General features: G+C 35.5%; 1 long non-coding RNA gene and 1 pseudogene across 1 annotated transcript; one reads left to right on the forward strand and one right to left on the reverse strand.

Moving 5' to 3' along the window:
• LOC106398622 overlaps window positions 1-9,972 on the forward strand; it is a 35,178-nt pseudogene extending 25,206 nt beyond the window's left edge.
• Window positions 9,973-10,342: 370 nt separating this feature from the next.
• LOC111207225 lies at window positions 10,343-12,854 on the reverse strand. Its single transcript, XR_007325141.1, has 2 exons — window positions 12,764-12,854; window positions 10,343-10,686 (listed from the first exon to the last, which is right to left on the reverse strand). It is a non-coding gene; the product is annotated as an uncharacterized LOC111207225 (long non-coding RNA).
• Window positions 12,855-24,153: the final 11,299 nt, after the last annotated feature.

Genomic DNA, 24,153 nt, shown 5'->3' on the forward strand with positions numbered 1-24,153 from the left:
GGGCAGCCCGCCGACTAAAAATGCACAGTGCCCATTATGTCGTCCTAGACAACGAACTCCATCGATGGACTGCGAGTAAAGTACTACTCAAATGTATCCACGGCGAAGAAACGGTCAGGGTTATGGCCGAAACACACGAAGGCGCTGGAGGTAACCATTCGGGCGGACGCGCATTAGCAATCAAAGTGAGAAGCCTGGGCTTCTTCTGGCCGACGATGAACGCAGATTGCGAGTCCTACGCCAAAAGCTGCGACAAGTGTCAACGGCACGCACCAAGCATCCATTGTCCAACTGAAATGTTATGAACAACAGTCGCACCGTACCCGTTCATGCGATGGGCAATGGATATCATAGGACCTCTTCCATGCTCCCGCCAGCGGCGTTTCATTCTCGTCCTCACTGATTACTTCACCAAATGGATCGAAGCTGAAGCCTACACTCAAGTCACCGACAAAGAAGTCCGCGGGTTTGTATGGAAAAACATCATCTGCGCCACGGTCTACCGTACGAAATCGTTACCGATAATGGATCACAGTTCATGTCGGGCAACTTCAAGGAGTTTTGCACCAGAAGGAACATTCGTTTGAGCCCCTCTACCCCTCGTTACCCACAGGGAAATGGCCAAGCGGAGTCCTCCAACAAGCTCATCATCGACGGCATTAAGAAACGATTAGACCTAAAAAAAGGTCATTGGGCCGACGAACTCGACGGAGTTCTATGGAGCCACCGCACAACACCACGAGGGTCGACCAAATCGACACCTTTCTCTCTCGCATACGGTGTCGAGGCTATGGCTCCCGCAGAAGTTAACGTTTCAAGCCTCCGACGCTCGAAAATACCCCAGTATGTCGAACTCAACAAGGAGATGCTGCTTGATGCCCTCGATGAAATTGAAGAACGACGGGACCAAGCTTTGCTGCGAATCCAAAATTATCAACATCAGATAGAGAGTTACTACAACAAAAAGGTCCGAGCCAGACACCTTGAACTCGGCGACTTCGTCATGCGCAAAGTGTTCGAGAACACTAAGGAGCTGAACGCCGACAAGCTCGGCGCTAGGTGGTAAGGACCTTACAAAATCATCAAAGTGGTGAAACCAGGAGTCTACCGACTTCAAGCGGAGAAAAAGTGCCCAGAGCATGGAACTCAATGCATCTAAGACGCTTCTACCCCTAAAAAAAAAAAAAAAAAAAAACCGAGTAGATGCACCTCCGCGGTCACTTCTACTCGACCGAGTAAATGCGCTTTCAACGGCCACTTTCACTCGGGAAAAACGCACTACGAATGGCTTGATCCTCAACCGAGGTACGTAGGCAGCCTTAACCGGTCCAGCTGTAACAAAACCAAAGTCAAAATCTTGTTCTTTGTCTCAACTTCTACTGAGTAGATACCTGTTATCAAACCCAACGGCTCCCGTGTCTCTAGCAGGAGATACGCGGACACTATCGTTCCATTTCCTAGCTATGTCCTGATCAGACACTTAGCCTGAGGACCCAACAATCGCTAGTCACCTATGCCCAAGGAGCATTGACCGACTAAACGGAGTGAATCTTTAACCTTTCCTCGACTAAACGCGTAACGGACTAGCTACCCGATTACTCGATTGTCAATGAGGAAACGGACGAAAGAACCTTCCACTCTTAGATTCAGTCCCTTTTTTCGAGATAGAACGATGCGCCTAGACGTCGTCTCGATCAAAACATGACAAGAGCTGAATAAAGTCCCCTAGCGGTTCGTTTCCTTATCTATTTGCAGAAGCCAAAGGGCAGGAATCTAATGTTTCTAAGCGAACACATTGCGAGACTCTAAAGATACTGACATTTACTTTAACAAGTTTGCAAGTACAGATAAGAAACACAACAACCCACAAATTTAAAGTCCGCTTAAAACAGCGACTTGCCGATAAAATTAAAGTATGTCTAATCGTACAACAACAGGGTCTATCAAGACCACAAACAAAAAAGAACAGGAGAAAAGGACATAAGTGAAACATCAAGGCACAGAATCTTGATCGTCAGGACCCTTGGTAGCGGCAGCAGTCGGGTCTTCCTCCTCAGCGGAACGCGGCAGCGACGTCTCCTCGATTCCATCGTCTTCCTTCTCTTCATCCTCTTGTCCTTCGGAGGAAGAATCCGAGACAAGCACAAGATCCTCGATGCCCACGTTCTCGGTCTCTTCCTGTCGAACCAGAGTGTCGCCCATCTCGAGGTCGTCCTTTCCAGGGAACCCCTCCAGATTCTCATTCTCTGGGCGCTCGTCAAGACCACTTCCCAACGGGGACTTGACATGTTCAGTGGGGATAGACGTGACGTCAACCAGTGGCTCCTCTGATGGCTCCTCAACAACTTCGAGCGAGGTAACGAGCCGAGAGGCCGTCTCTGGCCCAATCAAATTTACGTTCGACCCATGGGGATCGAATGACGTTCTGAACCGGTCCGCGACGAAACGAGAAGGAAGGACCAGCGGAGAAAGAGTAAGGTCGCTATCAGACAGCGGCTCTACTCGGAGTTTCATAACCTCCACCTCGTAAAGTTTCTCCTGCTCAGCGAAGACATCGATCATTTCTTGGGGAATCTCCGTTCCACTCGCCTTTATAACCTCGAGGCACTTCTTCGTTCCCGAAGCTTGACCATACAGGTTCTTCGCCTTCTCAAAAGCCTCCAGACGAGTAAAATGGTCGCGCACGCGATCAAAACGGCGACTTGCCTTCTCAGCCATAGCAGCCTCGACTCTTTCCCTCTCACGAGTAACCTCCAAACCCCGGGAGTCCCTCAAGCATTGCCTCTCTCTGATTACTTTGTCTACCGCGGCATCTCTCTCTTCGACTAGCTCGGTCTTCTCCTTCTCCAGGTTCGCAGCCGTTTGCTCCAAATGACTTTTCTCTCGGACGAGCTCTTTCCTCGCCGCGCTGGAAGATTTAAGCTTGCCCTCCAGCTCTTCGAACTTCACTCGAAGAATCTCTTTCTCGTCCGCGGCCTTCTCGTTGGCCTTCTTATGCTCCGCCCTTACTCTCTCGATGACCTTCAACCTCGTCTGGGCAAGCTTCTCCGAAGATCCCAACTGGATCATCGTCTGTTTCAGAGTACTGTCGTATTTCTCAACGAGAAAGTTCATACTCCCGTCACTCTGCAGAAATGACAAACACAGACCACGTGAGACGAATGAACCCGACAAATCAAATAACGAGATAAAGTGTGAAGGGTAGCGCAGTTACCCGAGCTCTCAAGGAAGCAGCGTCTATGTATTCAGTCTTGAAGTAAAGGTCGTCCAATTGTGGCATCTCCTTCGTCCCACCACGAATTTGGCGGGTCAGCTCCGCGCACCTAAGAGGATTAAGGATTAGGGGAGTCGTCTCGTTGTAGGAAAACTCGACGCGATCGGGGAACTCGATCTTCCTCCTCCTCACAGTAGAACCTTCTGAACGAGACCCTTTCCTCGCAGACGGATCAGGAACAGATCTCTCGCTCGCAACAGGATCACTGCCCCGCGCTGAGACCTCTCTCTCCTCAGGAGGGGTTTCAAGAGAAATGTCGCCTCCCGCGACAACCTCGACCAGGCCTGTCTCCACATCAGAAGGACGCGGCTCCGCCTCGATGGACCCCTTCTTCTTCTTCTTTCTGGGACGATCTTCAGTCGCCGCTTCGGAACGGTCCGACTCGACGGAACCCCCTATAGCGCCTTCTCGCCCTACTGCCGACGCCTCTCCGTGATCAATGGAGGAAGTAGCCCCTTCGTAAGGTCTCTTCCTTCCTCTCTCTTCCTTCCTTGCTTCCAAACCCTCAGAGGTTTCGTCGAGAGAAGCGATCTCTTCAAGAGGATTCTCTTCGGTCCTTTCCTCCTGGATTTCTTGCTCTTCTTCTTCTTTTTAGGACTCGAGGCAGGAGGCTCCGCCCCAACGTCTTTGTCGACCAAACCAGGAGCTCCTTCCTTGGAAGCTCGGCCTGCGTCAGAACTGGTCGACCCTTGCACATCGGCAGGAATTGACTTCTTTGAGAGCAATTGCAGCTTCCCCTTCAACAACCCACTCAAATCCGGCACTCCGTCCATCTTTCTAGCTTCGTCTAGAAGCTTCTGCTGTTTCCGAGTAAAAAGGGACAGACGCGACTTACGGGGCCCGAGTACAACAGGAAGTCTCGACTCCCAATCAACTGTATAAAAAAGAGAGACTAAGTTGTTGATAGAACTTCTTGGAGAAAGACCGATGAACTCACCTCTAGCAATCCGAGCTTCTTGACGTCTTATCCACTCTCGACTAAGATGGCTGTGAGCTGCGATCGCCTGAGCACTCTCGAAGAATTTCTCCGGGTATGCGATCGTATTCGTGTTGCGAACTGCAAAAATAAGAAACACGCTGTTAGAATACTCGAATAAGGCATGATGACAACAAACACAATCTACCAAGCGTTTTGTTCCATAGAAGGCGGTAGTCGTCCCCAGGTGGCTCCGAGAAGGCATGCTCGTCAGACTTGATATAGAAATATGAGCGCTTCCAGTCCTTCGTCTTGTTCGGATGTCCAGCCAAGACGTTGTAGCTCGAGCGCATCTTCACTGAAAATATTCCATGTGGCTCCGACTTAGTAAAAGTTAACTCTTCGAATACTCTCACACTCATCGAAACGTCTATCTCCGCTGCCATCACCATCAGCATAACCGCGATGCGCAGCGACCCGTTAAGCAACTGACAGATTGCGATGTCCCGATGAAATGCGTACGACGTGATCAGTCGGGGAATTGGAAACCAGAGCTTCGTATGGTCTCCAAAATAGGACTCGTAGACACACTGATAGCCAATCGGAGGCGACCAAGGACGCTGTCCCTTGGAAGGAATGATGTATGTAACGCCGGCACCTCCACTTCGCCTCAATAAATCCCTCACCGTCTTGTGAGAGGAGCAAGAATCGAAGACATTACCCCATGACTGAGCCCGCGGGTCACGAAGCAATTCAGACGGGAGTGGACAGAGTTCTTCGAAGATCCCGCCAGGATGATAGATTGTGGGACGGCAGTCTTTCTGGTCGAAAGGAACCTCCCGACTAGCTCGTCTCAAAGGTCTTGAGGCTTGGCTGGACGCTTCAGAGCCGTTACCGCTCACGTCACTGCTCCTGACTTCAACGCGATCCGCGCATTCATCACGGATCATCTTATGAGCATCAACGACCAAAAGGCGTTGAGATATGGTCATATTATCTGAATCCCGAAGAGCGTCGCGATGAATCGAGTCAAAATCATCCGGTGGACTGTTGGTTACCCGTGCATCTCTGATCGGACTCGGAGAATCTGCGACGCCCTTCCCTTTTTCTTCTCGCGACAATCGACTTCTCAGAGGCATGATCCTGGATCTAGGGGACGACTACAACCGCCAGACGATACCGACGAGCCTATGTAAGGAGAAACCTATCTAGAGAGAGAAAGTAAAAGTAGAGAGAAGGGAGAGAAAACGGATACCTGAATCTGCAGAAAGGAATGACGAAGGCAAGGGATAGAGACCTATTTATAGCAAAGACGAGGGCACGTTTTTCCGAGTGCAATCATTAGGTCTATGAAGGCCTAAATGGGCCTCAAAGGCCGCCTGAATGCCCAAAAACTTACTCGCGACGGTTCGGCTTCTCGCTGAAACCGGTCTTCGACCGGGTCATCAGAACGGCATCAATTCTTGATCTTCGTTCAAACCGGTCTCCGGTTAACCAACAAAACCGACCTCTGCCTTCTCACCAAAAAAACAATGTGCCGCCCGAGTAAACTGCATCTCATCGTAAAAGATTGAGAAGTGAAAGCACGCATCAACGACTCAACATTATTCGAAGCGACTAGAGACGCTCACAGGACGTCATGCGACTAAAAGCACATACTGACGACTAAACGGGAAGGGTTATCCTTTGTATTAGAGCTTGTTATCCGAATAAACCTGACCCACAAATTCACTGAGACCGCCATGTCGCTCACAAGTGAACTGGGGGGGGGGGACTTATTGTAGGAGATGGATTACATCCCTCCACAAGGCCCACCGAATAACAGGCCCTAATCCAGCAAGTCGGATCGATTTGGTCGGCTCGGTGGCTAAACCTATCGGCTTGACCTTAGAGTACTTTTAGCCGGTCGAGTAAGTCGGCTAAAAGTGTCCGGCTTAGAGGGAGCCTCGTTCAGGCCCGTATACTCGGCCTCTCGCATCAAGGTCCAAATGGGCACGAAATTAGGGCATCTGGGACAGGAGTCCTATAAGAAGGGAAAAGGAAGCAACACGAAGAGCACTTTTGGACCATGAACACACTGAGCGGCTAGATCTAGGGTTTTAGGTTATCTCTTTGATCTTGCTACTCTTCGATCTTGTTGCTCTTGAATCTTCTTGTCACTCTTGTAACCCTTCAAACCAGATCTAAATAAAACGTCTTTAGCCATCCCATTTCTGACTTCTTCCATCTTAGTCGACTGAATCCCTTTCAAACAAGAACCGCCTCACTTAACCTGCAACAAATACAACGACAACCACAGAGAGTCGGAGAACAGCCGAGAAAACGGAAAGCCCCCGAGGAAGCGGAAACCCGGACCCGTCCTCATAGATCTGGAACCGCAGAAGAACCCCCGTCTCTGGAAGACGCCAAACTGAAACATGCACGCCGGAAGACGTAAAATCGCCACCAGTTTTGCTCATATCTGAATAGTAACCGCGAGGTGAAAACATGGGGGAAAAATAAAAACGAAAAGTAAACGATGAGGCACCCCTTGCCGTCAACCGACCATAGAAGCCAGCGAAGGGAGGGGTGGAGACTTGATCGAAGAAAGTTGTGCTCTAGAAAAAAGGGGGAGAGAATAGAGAGAATAAAATCAAAACTCATTCCCCGCCCACAAAAAATAGTTTATAGACCTTACTTTGTTTCAATCTTATTTTTCATTGCACAGCGCCCAAACAATTTCTGATCCGGGCCTGTATAGGAGGATACTGCTTTTTTACCTTTTAGTTTGTATTTGTATCGGTTTGGATCGTCTATTCTCTGTAGTTGATAAAGAAAGTTGTTTTATTAAAAAATTAAAATAGATATACAGTCTTCTTGGTTTTGTGTTACTTTGCATTTGTTCAGTTACGTGTTGTGTATCCTCACGCTCTCTTGTTTAGATAGATGTTGTTTTACAGTTGTCATGGAACTTTGTGCTACATGTTCACTAGTTTTGTCGTCTACTGTTATAGTTCTTAGGTAATGTATTCACAACTTCAGAAGGTTTAGTTAGCTGTTGTATCAACCCTCTTACAACAATCATGTTCAAGAACAAGACTCTTTGCTTGTCTCTTATTTACCCTCTTCATAAGGTATGCACCCAGCGGTCATGGAAACGGCCTTATGGTGTGGGTTTGCTGGTAGGTGGACTGGACGAGTCAGGAGCCCACCTCTACTACAACTGCCCCAGTGGAAACTATTTTAAGTATCAAGTTTTTGCTATAGGGTCTCTCTCACAAGCTGCCAAGACTTATCTAGAACGAAGATTTGAGCTTCAAAGAGTCATCAAGAGAAGATCTGATAAAAGATGCTATCTTGGCCATAAGGGAATCTTTGCAAGGAGAAAACACTCAAGAGCTCCCTCTGCACGGTTTCTGTTCTAGGAGTCGATGAACCATTCCATTTATTGGACCAGGAAAGCATACAGAATGTAATTGACACGTTTGAGAAGGTTCCCGAAGAAGAGGAGGATGCTGGTGAGGGTGAGGCCGACCCTGAAGCTGCTGCTGCATATAAACAAAACGTGTTGGGTTATAACCTTTTTCGTGTTTAGCTGTTATAGTGTCAAGATGTTCAAGGTGGTTCAGGTGATCAAGATGTTGCACCAATGGAAACGTGAGCAAGTGAGTATGATTTACATGATACTGGAATATAAACAAAACGTGTTTGGTTAAAATTTTTTCGTGTTTAGCTGTTATAGTGTCAAGTGTCAACTTTCCAAAGTATTCATCTTTGAGTTTAAAAGTCGGTATGTAGTTCAAACGACAGCAAACTAAGTCAGGTTTGGTTTGTTTAGAATTTGTGTAAATAACATACTACTAGATTTACAGACCCGTAAATCCTTGAGAAACCACTCTATGAGTAAGTGTAAACCATGTCACAATTCTATAGCTAGGTCTTAACACGAAACAAAAGCTAAGGTTACAAACTCGTGCCTCCAAGTCTATAGAACCAAAATAGAATGCATGTTTGAGGTATCTACTTCACACAAGACCAGACTTGTGTTACGCAGTGGGTCTTCTAAGTAGATAAATGCACAATTCAAAAGATTCTCATGGACAAGCCATCAAGCACATACTACGGTACGTAAGAGGAACAACAAATTTTAGTCTATTCTTCAAGAGAGATGGGCCAAGGAGTGTCACTAGTTATAGTGACAGCAATCATAATATTGATGTTGATAACGGGAGGAGCAGGTCAGAACATGCATTCTATTTTGGCGCATCATTAATTACTTGAATGTCGCAGAAGCAGCCGTTGGTCGTACAGTCATCACTGTCATAATGCGAAGCAGAGTTCATGGCGGCAACCGAACTAGTGAAGCAAAGTATATGGATCAAGGAATTTATGTGTGAGATACTAAGTGAACAAGGAGAGAAGGTCGTACTTAGAACCGTCAACAAGTCAGCTATTGCTCAAACTAAGAATTTGGTTTTAAATGGAAGAAGTAAACACATACTTTCAACATATCATATCATTTCATTTGTGAGTGTGTGGAGAATGGGTAAATCGAAGTGGAGCATGTGACGGGTGTTGAGCAGAAGGCCGACATTCTTAATAAGCCATTAGCAAAGATTAAGTTCAAGAAAAGAGGAGATGAGTTCAAAAAATTGATCTCCCTTATTCAAGTAGGATTAATTAAGAGGGTGAATGTTGGATAAATCCAATACTTGTAGAGTAAGTTTACTTATTAATAAGTGTTTGATAAGCTAAATACACAAAAAAAAATCTAGAATAAAAAAGGAAATTTACTATTTAGATTAGGTTTTTGTTTTCGTATTCTACGTATAAAAGAAAATTGTCTTTCACTATAAATATAAGTTTCATAGAGAGTTGTTCCATAAGATCAAAGAGAAATGTCGAGAACTTTAGTTTTGAGAAGTTTCTAAAGGTATAAAAAAAGTTGTTTTAAAGTTTTTTTGTTTTTAGAGATTTGAGGATTTGACTGTGGTGGAAGATGTTGCTACTTGTGAGAGTCATGTTAGTTTCTACCTAAATATTTCAGGTATGCAACTATGGTAAAGTTTGTTTAGAATTTTGGGGCGGTGTTAGTGTGGATGGATTAATAGAATCATCATCAAATTTAAGGTTAGCATATGAATGACAAGAATTAATGAAATCTTTGTTTTCTTTTTAGCTTGACGCGTCTTGGTATTTGGATGAATATTTAATGTTTCGAAAGATTTGTACGAAGTCCAAAGAATGAAGACGATGAATATTAGATGTGTCAGTGTCACATGTTGGAACTCAATCTTAATACATATTTTAAAATTGAAGTTTGTTTGAATGAGAAATGTTTGTCCTATGATTATTGTTTCAATAGCACAAAATAGACATTGTGGAGAAGTTTAACAAGGTTGATAACCTTAGACAATTATAGAGAATGCGAATTTATACCAAACCAAGCGTCGGCTTAGATAATGGTTCGGGTACATGGATCATGATCCAACAACCTATATTTTTACATCAAAGTTTTATTTTATGTAATTGATCATTACATAAATAAAAATTTGGTTAGAAAAATAAACAAGTCTTTTAGAGAATAAAACTTGGTAAAAAATCATCAATTCTTGTTAAGAATTTGTCTTGGTTACCAAGGTAAAATGTTTCTTTAATTTTGTGATTAATTTTGTTGTTAATACCAAAAAGTAATGCAATATTTATCTCCACTAAGACCAAAAATGCTTTTGGCTTTTTCCTAAGCTATATAATGCCCCTCTCATTCCACCAAAGAGGATGTGAACAACAACAATCTCTTCCACTTCTTCTCTTTATTTATTTTTCTTTTTTCAACGAGAGTACACATAGAATGAAGGTTTGCTAGACTTCTTATTCAAGTGATGTGAATAGAAGAAATATGCAGTTGTATCCTGAGATTTTAATCGCCATACAACCGTCACACTACGGGACGTTTTTTGAGTTAAGGAAAGTGATTTCTAAGTCTCGACTCTGCAAAAACTCGTTGTCCATTTCGTTTGATTCATGGTATTTCTGTATTTATTAAATGTTCTTTATAATCTATCTTACAATTATTCAGATTGTGCCCCTTTGTAAATTAAGGTCATACATCACAGAAATGACTAGATGTGTCATGTCCTTTTGAGAACTTCTATATTCGATGTTCTCAAATATGTGTGGTGTTAAAAGATCACTGCAAATATTTATTCATTCTTACCACGTTTAGCTTTCACCATGATATATTATAAAGGTAAAAATTATTCTATTAATTCTTAAAACCCTTATTTAATGTTTTTATGATCATACAAAGTAAAAAATACTCTGAAAGACATTTAGTTGTTGAAATTAACGGATTGCCCAAATATTTGGTTCTTTGGTGGTCTGCAGCAACAACCAGTCTTGTCTCTAAAAGATCCACAAAACGATTCTTTATAACCTTTCGACTTGCAAATATGTTCACAAGCGTCAGTGCAGGGTCCAAAACAATCACCAATAATTGTGAATGCGTTCACTTGTTCTGCAAAATACCAAAGATTAGTTAGAAATATATAATGAATAAAACCCTCAAAACAAAACAATCTAGATATAGTTCTAAGCAATGTTAAAGTTAATAAAAAAAATATGAAGGACTCTTCACCATAGACAAATATATGTGAAAAATCATTAAAATGGTAAACTGGAAAAATGTTATAAAATTAAGATTCACATTAATGAAATGACTATGAAAATAAGAAAATATTTACATTTTTTTTTAATTTGTGATAGATTTAAAAAGTATGTTAAAACTATATTCATAACAACGCAAGCAGATATTATTAATCCAAAATAAAATAAAATAAAATATATCATTTATAATGATCATTAAAAACATCATCAACGCTCTCATGCAAATGATTAGGATCATATTTGTATATAAAAATGCGGCAAGATATTATAATAGTTGTACTATAGATTTAAAAAAAACATCTTGATAATATTATTTGAGAAGTCAGTTTCCTATGTGTCACAAAACTCTAACGATGGTTAATTACATAGATCTCTTAATGAATTAAAATATTACATGTAATTACCATTATTAAAATCTATTACATCTTTAATAATTTTTGTTGATTGAATTTTAATTTAATTGAATTTTTATATTTTTAATATAAAATATATTAGAAAAAGAAATATTTATAAATATTAAAAAACTTATAAAAAAGGAAAATATATTTGTATATAATATGATTTCAGAAAAAAGAAAAGTTAAAAAAAATACTTGAAAAAAATAATATGCCATTTAAAACATAATCTTAACTATTAAACAACCTTAAATATATTTTCAAAGTACTAAACCGAGATAACTATACTTGACTAAAAATATTTTGTTGAGATTTTTTATTCATATTTGCTTATTATTTAGTTTAATAAAATATTATATGATAAAAATATCTACAAAAATGTTTTACTTAAAATAATCTTTATTCTACTTAATATTTAATTTCCTTTTTAATTTTATTATTATATTATATTTATACCATCCAATGACATAATAAAAGTACATAATAAAATCTGAATTATTATGTTTAAGATGATTTAAATAATTTTCAGTGTACCTTTTATAAATCTAAGGTGTAAAGTTACTTAGAATTTACAAATATTTTTATTATTTTAAATATTGATATGCATTCAATAGCTTTGAAAATTTTGCCAGTTATTTTTCCATATGCAACTTCCTACTATAATCGCTTTATCTTTTTTTTTTAAATTATTTTTGGAAAATTACATATATCAAATTACATGTAAATACAAAAATATTTACACATCTAAGATGAAAAACTAAACTAATACGATAAATAAAATCAATATGATTTGTCTTAATAAGAATCAAACATAACTATATCCAATTTGATGGAATATATGTAAGTTTAATAAACCCATGAAATGAGTAAGTAGATTAATCCAATTTCTTATATCCAAAATTAAATTGAAAGTCTACTTCAAAAATAAAACAATATTATTTTTATAGTAATAGTTTATTTATTTTTATACATTTACGGAATGCCTCAAAACATATTAATAAATAATATTAAATAATTTTTTAAAAATTAATTCTTTTGTAAAATATGATATGAATATGATTATAAAATATTATTTTATATTTATTTATGTAGTTCATAAAAAAAAAATATCTAAGAGAACACCAACCTAAATGAAAATAACAAAATTAATCAAAAATTAAATCTATTTAGAACAAAAATAGTATTATGATTATATTAGAAGAATTAGATGTAATTTAATATATCCAAGTGATAACTAAACTGACTAAATATTATATATCAAAAATCACATGTCTAATTAAAAAAGTTTTATTAATATAAATTACATGTAATTTAAAACTAAAAATAAAATATTAATTAATTATTATAATATATTTATTTTATAAATATTTATAGCCGTGCGTCAGCACAGAAGAATCACCTGGTATTAAGTATTTACAAAACAAAATATACATGTTAGCCATGCTTTTTCTTAGTAAGAATAGTATTTATAAATTTGAGAATAGTATTTGTTCTAAAAAGAAATTGAGAATAGTAATGAAGTGCTTGATTAACCTGTAGCGACCAATAAGAAAATTATTGCAATGGTACTAACAACAACGGAACATCTGATGCTCTTCATGTTTCAGAAGCAGTTTTTTTTTTGGGGGGGGGGGGGGGGGGGGGGGGGGGGGGGGGGGGACGATGTTTGGTTTTTGATGAGTTGGAGGTTTTATATAGTTGATTGGTGATATAAATTTGGAACAAGAAGTCAATGATTTTATTTAATATTGGATTATACATTCCCTATCTAATAAAGTTAAGGAGCAAAAGGAAGCTAATATCAGAATATAAAGGTATAATATAATTTTTTTTTTTCAAAATCTTGACTAGAAATTTATCATTGACTAGATTTGTATGAAAATTAAATTTAGGATAAGAAAAACTTATTACAATATTGTTGACATATTAATTCTAGTTTTAATGTTAAATTCAATGTAAATCTAATCTATTAAAACAAAGACTTTTTATTAACAGGTATTTGGATTATCAAAAAAAATTATAACAGGCCAACTAAAATTGACCTCATTAATAATATGTTTAAATATATAAGAATAATAACCAATAAAAAAAATCAGTTTTAAACTAATATTAAATTGTTTTGATTCTTATTAAACCATTCTAAATTTTATCAAACCAAATAAGAAAATAATATTTATATATTAAAAACATATTTTTAAAGTATACATATCTAAATTAAGTCTCTATATATAATTATAAGTTTTATAACAAATCAATCAGATTTACTAAACCATATCAAATGAATGTGTAATAACATATATTTAAATATTCTAGATTTCTACATTTCATTAAAATAAGAATATCTTTATACCAAAAAATCATATTTTAGAAATATATATTTAATTTAAATATTTAATTATTTATCATATATATTTATAATTTATGTAAGAAAGAAACAAGATTTTCTTAAACTAGATGAATTATACATGTAACAATTTATATATTATAATCTAAAATAAAAACCAAAATTAATGATTTTTTTTTATGTATTGTTATATAAAATTTTCGAAATTAAATATGTATACTTTTAAGATAAAAAAAATACTATAATATACTTCTATCACAAATTTTGTAAACTATCAAATTAAGTTTTACAAAATTTTCTATATAAATTTATAGCAAAAATGATTATAAATAAAATTTTCAACATTTAAATTTTGTAAAAAAATATAAATTTTAATGTGATCTATAAACTATGATTTTTCTTTTTCAATCCCAACCCATCAATTAAGTTTTAAATGTTCTTAAAACACTAAATTTATTCCAATATCAAAGAAAATGGTGAGAACTTTTCAAATAGTCATTCAAAAAGAATAATATATATCAGAAGTCTAAAAGTATGTCAAAAAATGCAAGTTTAAATATTTCATTCATATGAATAGTATATAACTCTCGGTAAAAATGTTCAAAACTAATAATAGAAAATGAAATGAAAATTTATATTCAACTCAATTCAAATTTAAAGATGGTCTACCAATTTTATAAACTTAAATAATCAATTTTCTTGATATTCTAAAAAAATAATACCCATGTTGAATTAAAATAATTTATTTTCTCAAATTTGTTTAAAAAAACATAACTGCGTTGAATTTAAATTCTAGATAGAAGTGGAAACACTTTGGAAGTGAAATACGAAAATTAGACAGTAGGCGAGAATCTAAAAGACAAATCTAAGTAGTCTTAGGTTTGACAGTAGATGGATCATTTTATTGCGTAAAAATAGGCGAGGAACGGGAGTGAAGTCCTTTCATCAGTGGCGAAGCTAAAATGATAACATTATTTTATAAGACGAAATGAGGAAAAGGTGCTGGATAAAATAGAAAACCAGTTTAACTAAACCATTAATTCACTCACGGGCAGATCCACATGCAACAAGGGGGCAACTGCCCCCAGTAAAATTATTAAATATGTTTATTGAAGAGTTCTTAGGGTGGAGTTCTTAGTGTAATATAAGAACCGTCTCTTAACTTTTAACTAAGAAAAATTAAGAACCGGTTCTTAAATAAGAGTTTTAAGAAACAATTCTTAGTTTTTCTTAGTTAAAATTAAGAAACTGTTCTTATATTACGCTAAAAACTTCATCCTTAGAACCCTGCAATAAACATGGCCCTAGGTTTCTAATTAAGGCCCCCATGCTAATTTTCAGGTTTGCCCCCATTCAACTTTAACTTTATTCGTGCGTGCTTTTCACTCTTCATTTTCTTATAACTAGGTGGTAGCCCGCAATTTTGCGGATACAAATATTTTATAAAAACATAATATATTATATTTTCATGAAACTATATATATTTTTATATTTAAAAATTTAATGTTAATTTTGTTTGAGACTATAATGTTAAGTGTAAACATATGAAATTTTTAATTAACAAAAATTCATTTTTATTCAGATTAACATTGTTTGTATTCTTTATATATGAAAATAATTTATAATCTTATGGTTTTGAATGATTATTATTATTTTTGCTAAACTTTCTAGGACTTTTGCAGTTAGTTTTTATAAATAATTATGTCTGATATTATTTGGATCACTTGGAAAAATATTCTAATTGGTTCTAAAATTACCTCTTTATAATTTAATTAAAATAAATTAAAAATTATCAATCAATCAAAATATGATAAATTTTAAGGTTTAAACTATGAATGATATCTAAACAAAACACGATTAAGTGATTTCCATTTAATTTATATAGCAGAGTTGTTTACATCCAAATATAGTAGCTGGAAAATAAAAATAAGAAAAAGTGTAAAGTATATATAATAATATTTTGATTCATGCATAAAAAAATCAAGTTTTACAACAATTTTCCCAAAATCAGTGTTTTTTATCCATGCATAAAAACAGTGACCATGATCACCCCCCACATACAACAATTTAAGATAAAAGTATTGCAATTTAAAGTAGGCCTGGGTATTTTAACCTGGACCCGAAAACCCGAACCCAAACCGACCAAAAAACTACCAGACCCGGAACCAAACCGAAAATTTACAAGTACCTTTTGGGTCTAAATTTTTTTTACCCGAAAGAACCGGAACCGAAAGGAACCGACCCGAATAGACCCGAACCCAAAATGAACCAACCCGATAAGAACCGATTTGTACCCGATTTAAAAACATGTATATCTAAAACTTTGATTTTTTTTGTTATTATTTTGTAACATTTTTTAAGTAATATGAAGCTTTAAAATATAAAATTTAGAGTTTCAAAATGTTTTATTTTAAGAGATTATCCTGCCTTAGTACATAATAAAATAATAATTTTTTTTTCTTTGGTTATGTTAATTAGAATTTTAATATTTGAAACATTATATCAACTGTATCTACTAGACATATCTACGATATTACATATTATTGGTTCAGTTGTGAATAACCACAGATTATTTCGATACAATTGTTATTTCTTAACAAGTATTTTGGTGCAATCGGAATTAATAGGTATTATTGCGAATAAACTGGACAATATAAATAAATTCAAAATATTTATCTAAAATGATTTTCAACAAAAAGAATGTCGAAAATATTTAGAAATCCTATTTAATACATTGCATTGTCATATATATATATATATATATATATATATATATATTGACATCAAACGATCATTCCATCACTAAAACTTGAGGTGGTTTGGTTACAACAACCAACAACAAAGATATCTATTGATATGTTCAAATTACCCTAGAGCAACACTCTCAAATAAGAGATCGATTGCAGTACTTATGGATCAAATCCACAGAGACTAAACTTTCACACAATAGACTTTGATTTCAGATTAAGCTATGTCAAATAATAAAGAGCAAAAAATAAAACAGTAAATAAAAGAGAGTTTTAAACTATGGAAGACAGGTGCTAGACTTACGGTTTCATTCAGGTTATCAGAACTCAAATCTATAGATGTTAATGCTTTGATCCTAGAACTCGAATGCAATAGTAAGATATCCAGCTCTCACTGCTAATCTAATCAAATGCCTAAATCCTTATTCCAGCTCTCACATGCTAACTATGAAAGAGTGTCGATCGATACTACAAAGTGTCGATCAATACTTTTTTAGACAATCAATAACGCTCAGATCTATAAGTTCACTAGATTAAATAAACCAGCTCTTGCATGCGCTTAGCAACCTAGCTCAGCAGGATTCAGTTTAGGAAACTGACCATCTCTCGCATGCGCCTAACTATCCTATGATCAAGTTTCTAGTTAGTTACTTAGAAACAAGCAATAAGAAAAATCACGTTGAAGGATACAATAAATCACCGCTGCAATTCTATATTTCAGAAGTTCATCAAAACCCTAAGAAATCCCTAAGTATAACAGGTGATCTAATCAGACATGATTAGAGATGACATAATCAAAGAAAGAATACATATCATAAAGAAACCAATAACAAAACCATAGGAGTTTCAGTTAATCTCTGAAGAAAAATTGATCTTCTCTCCAAACCTTAAAGAAAGTCTGAGAATAATAATAAATTATGAGCCTAAACAATGGTTTAGAAAACATATATATATATGTATATGTTTAAAAATCGGCCATGGGTCTTTTGTAAATATGAAAAACTTGGGGAAATTTGAAATTCTTGAGACTTCATTAAAATACGTCGTTTTGCTGATTTTGAGGAGTGTCGATCGCCACCAAGGTGGTGGCGGTCGACGCTAGTTCACATCTTCGACAATATCCTCTCGCAAGTCAGACAGATTACTCTTCAGTAAAATGAGCATAACTTTTAATCTAGGATCCTGATTGACCTCAAACTGGTGTCATTGGAAAGCTAACTCAAAGATCTATCTTGTTTCAAAATATTAGTGTCAAAATATGAGCTCAATTGCACCGTTGGAAGTTTTCTATCTATATCTAAACTTATGACGCCTCTGCACAGTTCTGCGCCTCAAATAACTCGAGAATCTCCAAAGTTCCCCAAAACATACCTAAACCTGAAAATACTCTAAAACAGACTCCAAATGGGAATTATACCATGGTCTAAAAGTGGTAAAAACCATGGTATATCACCTATGAAAATCCATTGAAGTCCTAGCTAAGTAATCAGCAATAACGATTTGTCCTCTGGGAATGTATGAAATCCTAAAGCTCTGGAATATTCGTTGTTGCGCCTCTATCTCCTTTAGCTCCGTTGAAAAGTTTGGCCATGATTTAGGCTCTCTGACCATGGCATTCGAATCCTTGAAGTATGTTCCAAAATTTTACATTGTAGAATTCCGAAGTATGTTTTCATTGCCCAAGCAAGTGCTTCGAGCTCCGAGTGCAAAGATGACTCTCTTCTTATCAGATTTCTTGTGCCAATTAGTTGGATTTGTCCTGAAATATCTTTCCTAACCCATCCACATACGCCATCAACTAAACATATGTCTTGCAAGCATATGGCTTGGGAAGCAATACGTTGTGGATGCTGAGTTTCAGTAGATACTTCATTCACAGCATACCAAGCCGGCACTGTCATGTATTAAAAACATAAAAAATTCATATTGTATAATATTTTTTAGTAATACGTAGATTCACATAGTTGTATTTGAATTTTTTATGATACCATATTTAAATTTAATTTTTATACTTGTGAATATGATATTAGATAATTAAAATACATGTACATTCTTTCATATAATAACATGTTTAAAATACAATTCTCCGATTCTCTTCTTGCAATATTTACGCATGGAATCATCGACTATGCTTGCATTTGCGAGCAACATATGTTGAGATTACTTCTTATGTCTAGACGAGTTTGATGGTTGCTAGAACTTTATTGACCTTGCGGATCAGACAGAAGGTGCAATCAAGTTTTCAGATACGAGTATGGGAAGATCCTAGGATCCCTCCTATCTCTTCTTGACTAGCTCATCCTAGTGCACCAGTAGTTAATCTGTGTATAACAGGGAATGAGTTTATCCATGGTTCACCAAAAGAGTGGAATCTAGAAATGCCAGAAAACTCGGTTGCTCAAGATGGTATACCACTCATTCAGAGTTTGACAGTATGCCAATCCAATAGAGATGAAAATATAGCTGGAGCTATAATAAAAGTGGAACATATACGGTTAAATCAGGATATTCGGTTGTAAGAAATATTCTCAGTCATGAAACTGAAGCAATGGTATCAAAGCCCAGTAGCACAAAGCTCCAAGACTTTGCTTGGAAAATCAGTGCTCCACAAAAATTGCATCATCTAATATGGCAGATGGTATCTGGATACTTAGCAGTCACAAGGAATTTAACATGTCTTCATATGTGATGTGATAATTATTGCCCTAGATGTGGAGAACCTGACCAATAAGTCAACCATACGATTTTTGAATGTCCACGTGCCTTACAAACTCGCTTCGACACGATCCTGTCCAAGCATTTTTCCAATGTTTATTCCAATTTGGATTATTTGCTCTGGAGGTTGAATGAAATATAAGACCCGAAGTTAGATAGAGATCCTTATTCATGGATAATTTGGTATCTCTGAAAAGCTCGTAATGATAAATTGTTTAGAGAAATAACAAGAGATCTGCTGGAGCTAGTAAGGCATGCTCAAACTAAATGTCATGGATGTTTTGATCCGAACTCAAAGCACTCAGAATACTCACATCCACAATACCAGACACTGAATACACAAGCATTATGCTTGCACCTAATTGTTTGGTAGATGAATCGTGGACATCTGATTCCCAGTACAGTGGATTCGGTTAGATGAGTCTGGAGATGAAAATCTCCTAGGTTTGAGAAATAAAGAGAGACGCTTGTCACCTTTGCATTCAGAATTGGATGCACTTATTTGGTCTATGGAGAAAATGCTTTAACACACGATATGTCAACACTTTGGGACGAATTGCAAGGATGTCATTTCAATAATTCAAAATCCGACAGCATGGCCAAGTTTGTCAGCATAATTATTGGAGATAGCATCTCTACAAGGAAGATTCTATGATTTCAAGATCACCCACATACCAAGAGCGCAAAACCGGACAGCAGACTCGTTAGCCAAGACTGCACGAGCTTTTCATAAAAGTTTAGTTTTTGTTGGTTGTTCTATTCCAGTTTAGATTCTCAGACCACCTATAATTTGAGTAATAAAATAGTCTTCTCGGTAAAAAACCATAACAGTGTAAGTTAATATTTATTTATAGGGTAAACGACCTATTTTCACACCAGAAGTATCATATAACAACAATTGCATACAATCCTTCAACCTCGTCCTAATTCCATATATTAGAAGTATTAAAACCTCTTTCTCCCCAATCCGAAAGATCAAAACCCGTATCTCCATAATGTATTAAGTATGAACTAAAACTCACACAATCCGATTTAGATCTGTTCACTGCTCCCGAATTTTGAAACATAACCAATGGCTAACCTAATTGAATCGACACAATCAAATTTTGAATTTACAAAAGTTTGATTTAGAGGTTGGTTATTATGCTCTATTATTTGTTTGGTTTGCCATCATATTATAAAGTTAGTCTATTATATCGGTTTCAAAATCTTATTTTGAATCATATTATTGTAAAGTTTGTTGTTTCTACAAGACCATGGGGTTTATGTTTGCATAAATCATTTAAAAACCATATCCAAATCAATTTATATTGTATGGTTTAAGTTGCATATGTGGGTTCGAAACAAAAATTAGATTGGTGCCATTAATTTGGGATTCCACATGAAAGGTGATATGTATTATGATTTATGGTTTAGGGTTTCTGTTTGCATACATGTATGGTTTATGGTATATGTTTCAAGACAAAAATAACATATAGACTATATATATTATGATATGTGATATATTTTAATAGTATGAAATTGATTGCTTGATAACCATGTAAAATGCGAAATTCAGTTTGATATTTTTTTTTTCCAAAAACTACACTTCTGATATTTTCTGATCAACTACACTTCTGATATTTTCTGATCACCGAAATTCTTTCAATCATACGAGTAAATCTTCTTTATAAAATAGAATATGCCAAATATGGTTCTCTTATTAACTATTTATATTGGATCTATTTAAAGAATGCTACATATAAATGTTTGTTTCATCGTCTCTCATCTCCATCCAAATAATCCATTTATATGATTCATCCAAATGATCCATCCAGACATTAATGGAACTGTTCGTTTACCCATCCAGATGGATCATCTAGATAAATCATCTAGATGAATCATCTAAATAGACTTATGTTCGTCTGTTTATCTCTATTTCTATCTAGATGAGTTTAGTAAACAAATTACTAATATACCATTTTTGGATTTAATCATACTTTTTTTTCACTATATTATTTTCTATTAATTATTTTAACATACGGTTTTGGCGAGAAATATAATTTTGAGGTTTAATGGAAAATACATATTCACAATTAAATTTGAGAAAATTTTATGCCGCGATTTTAACGAGAAAAAGTAATTTTGTGTTTTGACGGGAAAATGCGGTTTTGGCGAAAAATAAGATTTTTGTGGTTTTAGCTTGAAAATATTTTTGCAGTTTTGGCGGGAAAATACGGGTTTTTTGTCCGAAAAATGGTTTATTTCATTTTAGGCGGAAAATTGCACTGAGGTTTTGGCGGGACAATACGTTTTTGCAGTTTTAGCAGGAAAATGCATTTTTTCCGTTTTGGCTGGAAATTGTTTTTTGTGGTTTTGCGGAAAATGTGTTTTCGCGGATTTGACGAGAGATTTGTTTTGTGTTTTTTTTTGTGGAAAAAATTCGTTTTGTGGTTTAGATAGAAAAATGCGTTTTTTGCGGTTTTGGCAGGAAAATGCGTTTTTGTAGTTTTGGTGGAAAATTTTGTTTTTGCGGTTTTGGCGGAAAAATTCCTTTTTGCAGTTTTGTTGGGAAAATGCAATATTACGGGGAAGTAGATTTTTTTCGGTTTTGGCGGGAAATGCATTTTTATGATTTTGGTAGGAAAGAGTGTGCTTATGATTTTGGCGGGAAAATCGTTTTTGTGGTTTTTCTGAGAAAATGCATTTTGGGGTTTTGGAAAGGAAATGCATTTTTACGATTTTGGCGTTAAAATGCTTCTTTTTGCAGTTTTGGTGGGGAAATGCGTATTGGCGGTAAAGTGCGATTTTACGGGAAATTTTTTTTTTTTGTGTTTTCGGCCGGAAAATTTATATTTACGTTTTTGGCCGGAAAGTGTATTTTTGTGGTTTTGGCGGGAAAAGTCATTTTCCGTCTTAGCGGGAAAATGCGTTTTGTAGTTTTGGCGGGAAATTACGTTTTTGCGGTTTTGTCACTTTTTCTTGAGTGACAAAAAATGATATTAGATTTATGTTTATAATTTGTGAATTATATCATGGGTATAATAGACATTATATTATATCAGATGGTTCAATTTGGTTCAACTGATTGATTATAAAAATTAGGCCTAAATTAATAAAGCTCATCCAGATGAGCCACTTTGATGATTTGTATTTGAAGTCTAAACGAACAACAATCTCATCTCATATGGATGCTGCAACAAACATGCCCATAATGAATCAAAATCTCTTCCTAATGACTCAGACCTAAGAGTTTCAAACGTTTGGCTATATATTTTTTGGTTCTTCATTTCCTCAAACTAGTGACACAGAAGGATAAAAAAGCGAGAAAGCAATTTCACATGAAGTTAGCAATCTTGCATATTCAATATTTCTCTTCATTTCTTCAAATTGTTGTGTCCATTTTTTTTAATCGTTTTCGTATTTTGCATCATTAATATTTACCAGTATTGTTATTTTAATGGTATTTATTATATCATTCATATATTTATATGTTTGTTAACTAATGCATATGAATTTTAGCTACATTGAGGACCAAACAAGTCAAAAGGCAACTAAACATGAAGTGAATACTTTTACCATCAAACTAGATGACAAGCAGCGCGCATGGGGGGGGGGGTAAGTTTTTTATACTAATTTTTGTTTATTAAATAGTTTTATTATTTTGCGACACTACAAACTTTATTGATTGTAAAATGACGAATACAAATTTTTGTCTCTTAAATGTATCATCGTTGTTGAAGAGTTAACGTATTACAGCTCATTTTAATTGTTTTTAAGTCTTCATATGCACAAAAGGAAATTAAGTTTATGGCTGCACAAATCACCAAAACAAGATAGGTAACATCAGTTGTAAAATGACGAAAGGGTATTAGATTTTCTGTTCTCGATTTATTTACTATTGACTCTACATAAGTGATTTCATTTTTTACCTTTATAAAATTGTGTTTTCGTTCTCGTTTCTGTTTCACTGATATGAGTTTCGTTTCTTTTTTTTTTAACTTTTCTCTGAGTTCGGTGAATTACATAAGTGTCAATTTAAAAAGATGGACATGTGTAAAAATTAGTTCCACTCTAGATACATATCTAAGAATCAAATTTTGAAAAAAATCACCGGCAAACTCTATTCACAGATTAGTGTTCAAATCTAATATATCAAGCTATTATAGAATATAAGTGCAAACTCGAAATTTAAATGTATGTCTAGTATATATTCACGAGTTCTTACTATTATAATAGCTAGATAGGGTATTATTAGGAAGAAACAAATATTAGACGAATGATCAAATCTCTCATTCTTCAAACAAACTCAAAATGAGGTGATTGGAATATTGTCATCATATTCCATTAAAAACTTTTTAGCAATAAAAATCAAGACTAATTTATTATATTCTTAATGTGATGGTTTAATTTATTTTAATAATATAAAATTAAACAAAAAGAGAGAATACAAAAATTGTTATCAGATGTGTCTTATTCATAATCATTAATTGTCATATATATGTTAATCAAAGTAGGTAATTTCGTAGCTTTTATTTAAGGAAATAATTGAGAATATTCTTTTGTACACGACTAACCAATTTAGTTAGTTAAATAAAAGTATAATATATATTTATATGGACCAACGTTTTTTCTAAAGATTCTAAGAATCATTCTAGTGATGACACGTGACTACAAAAACATGTTGTAATGCTCCAAGATTAATATATTGGAGATATATTTCTCTTGATATCTTTCATATTGTTGTTTCCATTCTTTTATAATTGTCCTAATTTGCAGCTTTATATTTACCAATATTGTTATTTTCTATGGTTTTTATATATCAATGGTATACTCATCAAAATCAATATTAATGATATCGAGGGCCAAGCAAGTGAGAAGGCAATGAAGCATGATGTGAGGATACGAGCAGATGAAACGGAGGAAAAAAAAAAGTTAATTATGTTGAAAGGTATACAATACGCGGAAAAATGATCGGGGTCCATATGTTTTTTAAATAAATGTAGAAACCTATCACCTAATAAGTACCTACTCCATGAGTCAACTGGCGTGTGGCACCTTTGAAATCAATTTTGACTCTTTATCAAACTTGTTTAAGTTTGTGTCTCTATCTTTCTATTGCTTTGCACTTGAGTTTT

This window comes from Brassica napus, chromosome C6 (assembly GCF_020379485.1).
Source record: "Brassica napus cultivar Da-Ae chromosome C6, Da-Ae, whole genome shotgun sequence".
Taxonomy (NCBI): Eukaryota; Viridiplantae; Streptophyta; class Magnoliopsida; order Brassicales; family Brassicaceae; genus Brassica; species Brassica napus.